The sequence below is a fragment of the Canis lupus genome, chromosome 1, assembly GCF_011100685.1.
Source record: "Canis lupus familiaris isolate Mischka breed German Shepherd chromosome 1, alternate assembly UU_Cfam_GSD_1.0, whole genome shotgun sequence".
Classification (NCBI taxonomy): Eukaryota; Metazoa; Chordata; class Mammalia; order Carnivora; family Canidae; genus Canis; species Canis lupus.
Genome location: NC_049222.1, coordinates 94,154,523 through 94,160,777, shown reverse-complemented (window position 1 = coordinate 94,160,777; position 6,255 = coordinate 94,154,523).

The window sequence follows — 6,255 nt, the reverse complement described above, 5'->3', positions numbered from 1 at the left end:
AATTCAAAAGGCATATAAAGATGAAGACATATACCACTCAAAAGAACAATATAAGTTGACAGAAACCATCCTTGAGGAGGCCGAGACATTGAACGTACCAGATAGATACTTTAGTAAAACTATTTTAAGCATGCTGAAATACCTAAAGGAAATGATTGCAAATTTCTAAAGGAAATTAATAAATTGATGTGTGAACAAAATGAGAATATCAACAAAGAGAAAGTATAAAAAGGAGCCAAACAAAAATTCTGGAGCTGAAAAATAAATTATTAAGTTGAGAAGTTACTAATGGGTAACAAGAGCAGATTTGAGAAGTCAGAAGAAATAATCAGGAAATATGAAAAGACAATTGAAATAATTAAGTCTGAGAAACAGAATGAAGAAAAATAAACAGAGTTTAACAGATTTTTAGGACACCATCAAATGACTATTATATGCATCACAGGAATCTCATAAGAAGTAAGAAACAGCAGCAGGAAATTTATTTGAAGAAATAATGACTAGAATCCCACAGAGCTCCCTAGCCCCTTCCACTATGTGAGGACACAGCAAGGAGTTAACAGTTTGAAACCCAGAAGAGAGCCCTCACCACAGCTGAACCATGCTGGCACCCTGAATTCAGACAGACTTCCAGCTTCCAGAACTGTGAGACAGATGTTGCTTATGAGCCACCAAGTCTGTAGTGCTTTGTTATAGCAGACCGAATAGACTGAAACTATATATTTATATCAAATAAAATAGACTTCTAGTGAAAAACTGTTACAAGTAACAATGAGGACATTAAATATTAAGCAAAGTGCTTATTCATTCAGAATATGTAACAGTTACAAACATATATGTAACAATCTCCAGAGCCCAAAAGTATATGAAGCAAACACTGATAAAATTTCATGGAGAAATAAACTCTACCTCAAAAGCTGAATATTTCAATTTTGTTGAAAAGATCAACAAAAGTGACAAACCCCTACAGGTTGATTAAAGAAGAGAGGGAAGACTCTACTTAGTAAAATCAGAAATGAAACTTGGGATAATGTTACCGACCGTAGACAAGTAAAAGGTATTGCAACAGAATACTATTACTTATTGTATACACATAAAAGGGATAACAAGATGAAATGAATATATTCCTATAAGCAAACCAATCTACTAAAATCCATCATGAAGAAAAAGAAAATCTCAATATCTCTATACCTAGGTAAGGATACTGAGTCAGTAATCAAAATCTGGTAACGAAAACAATAAAAGGCCAGGACAAGATGGTTTCACTGGTAAATTCTACCAAATGTTTAAAGAAGAATTAAAGCCAAACCTTCTCAAGTTTTTCCAACAAATTGAATAAGTAGAACACTTCCTAACTCATTCTCAGGAGCCAACATTACTCCTGACAGACAGATACTACATAGAAACAAGACAGACACAACATAGAAAGGAAAACTAGAGACCAATTTCCCTTATGAATACTGATGACAAAACCCTCAACAAAACCCAGCAAACTGAATTCTGCAGAATGTTAAAAGGATACCCCCATGACCAAGTGAAATTTATTCCTGGAATGCAAGGACAGTTCAGCATATAAAAGTCAATTAATGTAATACACCACATTAATAGAATGATAGGAGAAAACATAAAAGAATTTGACAAAATTCAACACCATTTCATGACAAACCAAGAATAGAAAAATTCTTCCTCAACATGATAAAGGCTATTGTGAAAAACATAACTTAACATCATTTTCAATAGTGAAGGACTGAAACCTAAACCCCTAAGATCAGGAACAATGAAAAGACGATCGTTTTCACCCTTTCAATTCAATATAATAGCCAGAAGAATTAGATAAGAGAAAAGGGGGAAAAAGGCATGCAGATTGGAAAAGAAATAACCTATTTTCTACCTGAAGATATGATCTGATACAGAAAAATACCTAAAGACAATTTCAATAATGTAACAGTATACAAAATCAGCATGTAAAAATTGGCTGTATTTATATATACTAACAATGAACATAAATGCAATGGAGAAGACAATTTCATTTACAAGAGCATCAAAAATAACTCAATACTGAAGAATAGAGTTAAACAAGGGGAAACTTTCAAAACATTATTATAAGAATTAAAGCACAAATATATGAAAACACATACTATGTTCATGGATTGGAAGACTTAATACTATTAAGAGGTCAATACTATCCAAAGTTATCTACAGGTTCAGTGTCATCCCTATCAAAACACCAATAACTTTTTTTGTAGAAATAGAATGAAGATAAATAAGAACAGTTATTTTTTCCTTAAACCTAATTTCAAAACTTTCTGCAAAACTTCAGCTGCAGTAATCAAAATGGTGAGGTATTGACATAAGGACAGTCATGTAAATCAACAGAATAAAAGAGAGCTCAAAATAAACTCTTGGTTTGGTCAAATGCTTTTTGAAAAGGGTACCAAGATCATTTAATAGGGAAAGGACAATCTTGTAATGAGTGGTGCCAGGAAAACTGAATATTCACCTGCAAAAAGAAGGACCTGAACACTGATCTCATATGATATAAAATTTAACTCAAAATGTATCAGAGATCTAAATGTAAGAGCTGAAAATAAAATTATTAGAAGAAAACATAAGATAAAATCTTCTTGACACTGGATGTGGCAATGCTTTCATGGATATGACACCAAAAGCACAGACAACAAAAGAAAATAGATATAATGAAATTGATTAAAACATCTGTTCTTTTGGACATTGCCCTAAGCAACATATTCATGGATACATTTCCTCAGGCAAGGGAAACAAAAGCAAACATAAACTATTGGGACTACACCAAAATAAAAAGCTTTTCTACAGCAAAGGAAACCATCAACAAAACAAACAGGCAACCCATTACATGGGAGAAGATATTTGCAAATGATATATCTGATAAGAGGTCAATATTCAAAATACATAAGGAATTTATACAACACCAAAACAAACGATCCAATTTAAAAATGGGTAGAGGACCTGAATAGACATTTTCCCAAAGACATACAGATGGTCAATGAACACATGAAAAGATGATCAACAATCACTAACCATCAAGGAAATGCATTTCAAAACCACAATGAGATATCTTCTCACACCAGTCAGAATGGGTAATATCAAAAAGAAAATAAATAACAAGTGTCTGTGAAGATTTGGAGAAAAGGAAACCTTCATGCACTGTGGGTAGGAATGTAAATTGGTGTAGCTTCTGTGGAAAACAGCATGAAAATTCCTCAAAAAATTAAAAATGGATATACCATATGATCCAGTAATTCCACTACTGGGTATTTATCCAAAGAAAACAAAAACATTAACTTTAAAAGATACATGCACCCCTATGTTTACTGCAGCATTATTTACAATAGTCAAGATATGGAAGCAACTCAAGTGTCCACTGACAGATGAATGGATAAAAAAGAGGTGACACACATACACACGTGTGCATGTAGACATGCACACATACACACACACATAACAGAATATTACCCAATCATAAAAAGGATGAAATCTTGCCATTTGCAACATGGGTGGACCTAGAGAGTATTATGCTAAGTGAAATAAATCAGACAGAGAGAGACAAATACCATATCATTTCACTGATACGTGGAATCTAAAAAAACAAAACAAAACAAAGCAGAAAGAGACCCATAAATAAAAAAACAAATTGGTGGTTGCCAGAGGGGTAGGGAGTAGGAGTACAGGGCAAAATAGATAAAGGAGACCAAGAGGTACAAACTTCCAGCTATATAATAAGTAAGCCATGGAGATGAAAAGTACAGTATAGGGAATATAGTCAATAATATTGTAATAACATTGTATGATGGCAGATGGGTGACTACACTTATCCTGATGAGCACTAAGTTATGTGTAGAATTGTCAAATTAATATGTTGTACATCTGACACTAACATAACACTGTATGTTAATTATACAAAGAAGTAGATTTCAAAGAAAAAACTTTTAAACATTTGTGTGTCAAAGGACACTGTCAAAGAATGAAATAAAAACTCACAAAATGGGAGGAAATTATACAAGGGTTAATATCTAGACCATGTGAAATAGAAAACAATGTTTTAAAGTATTTTCTGCATGATATGAAGAGACATCTGGAAATTAATTTCTAAATAATCAATTACTTTGTAAAACATTACTGTACATGGCCTGTTATCTAAAGTTAGTCAACTCATAAAAATACCTTCAAAATGGCAGTTTTTAAGAGCCTCTCCCAAACTGCTTGTCTTAATGAAAATATATCCAAAATGACTAGTCTGACCATCCCATAGCCCTAGATAGATATTATGTGAAGAATTACACAATGCCCAGTATTTGACAAATGGCCTTCCTCCAATTATGAAGGACTTAATGATATATTTTTATTGGATACAGAAAGTATTTATTAGTTTATTTCAAAAGTACAACTTATATAAAGCCCTCAAGCTTACCTTAGTGGAACAGATCTAGTCTGACTAGACTTTGAACACACACAAATCAGGTTTATAAACATGTGATTTCATTTGCATTAAAAGTTTAAGGATACTTTGAGAGTCATCTACTGAGCCCATTGACTTATTTAAAAATTTAAAAAGTGAGCCCAGATGTCCACTGACAGATGAATGGATAGAGAAAATGTGGTGTGGATGCCTGGGTGGCTCGGTGGTTGAGCACCTGCCTTAGGCTTGGGGCATGATTCTGGGGTCCTGGGATCGAGTCTCTCATCGGGTTCCCCACAGGGAGCCTGGTTCTCCCTCTGCCTATGTCTCCGCCTCTCTCTTTGTGTCTGTCTCTCATGAATAAAGAAAATGTGGTGTGTGTGTGTGTGTGTGTGTGTGTGTGTGTGTGTGTGTTGGAATACTACTCAGCCATCAAAAAGAATGAAATCTTGCCATTTGCAACCACGTGGATGGAACTACAGGGTATTATACAAAGTGAAATAAGTCAGAGAGTGACAAGACCATATGATTTCACTCATATGTGGAATTTAAGAAACAAAACAGAAGAACATAGGGGAAGGGGAGGAAAAATAAAATGAGACAAAAACAGAGAGGGAGGCAAACCATAAGAGGCTCCTAACTATAAGGAAAACTCTGAGGGTTGCTGGAGGGGAGGCAGACAGGGGGATGGAGTAACTGGGTGATGGGCATTATGGAGGGCACTTGATGTCATGAGCACTGGGTGTTTATATGCAACTGATATCACCGAATTCTACCTCTGAAACTAAACAGTATATGCTAATTAAACTGAATTTATATATATATATTTTAAAGTGATTAAAAATCTGACCACAAATGCAAAAATCATTAAATACCATAAGTCCACCATAAGGATATAAGGTTTTTACACAAATATGTGTTACCAATATATTCTTCCTGGGATTGTGAAATCCTATAAATTTTTCCTTGGTGTGTGTGCATGTGTGTGGGTGGATATGTGTTCCCCGGTACCTAAAAATAATAATTACAATTTCAAATAAAAAATATTCAGATAGCTGGTAACAGCTCACCAATTACCCAGGGAGTCAAAAGAAAACCAGAAATTAGTAGAAAGTGAGAGAGTCTGATTACCTACCACCGTAAGATCATCCATCTGGTGCTAAGACTTAAGAGATGACACCCCCAGAGGTCCATGCGTTTTCCTAATCCGCATCAGGATCTCAAGAGAGCAGAGGTTCCTTCTAAGCTTAGTATCCCAATGCTCTGCAATAAGGAATGGAAAAGTCCATGTAAACTTTATAAGTTATTGTACAAACCTAAAGTGATCTTTTGGGAATTTTAATACTTTTCATAGGACTTGGTTTAAACATCATTAGTCTTCTTCCTTTGTGAACAATTTTCTGTGCATCCATCACAACTTTGTAGATGGACTATACAGAAATCAATCTAATTGTTCTACAGTTTTTAATTCTTGAAAATGAAATACAAATAAGTGGGGATAGTTTAGAAAAATAATAGGTTATACAGCAAATGTTAAACCAAGACAAACACCAAGACAATCTCTAGCTGATGAGCTCAGAGGTCAATTTTATTTTTAAAACTATATAACATACCTTTAAATAAGAAAATGACATTAAAATTATAAGTATTTAAGTATGCACAAAAATAGTTGTAGAGGAGGGAAGAAGAGGTAAATTCAAATTTTAAAACAAACAAGGAGTAGAAGAATATTGAGAGCACAAAGGGAAAGGGGATGTGGGGAGAGAGGCGCAATGGGTGAAAGTTTTGAGAAAAATGTTTTGGGGAGCTGTTGGAGAAAG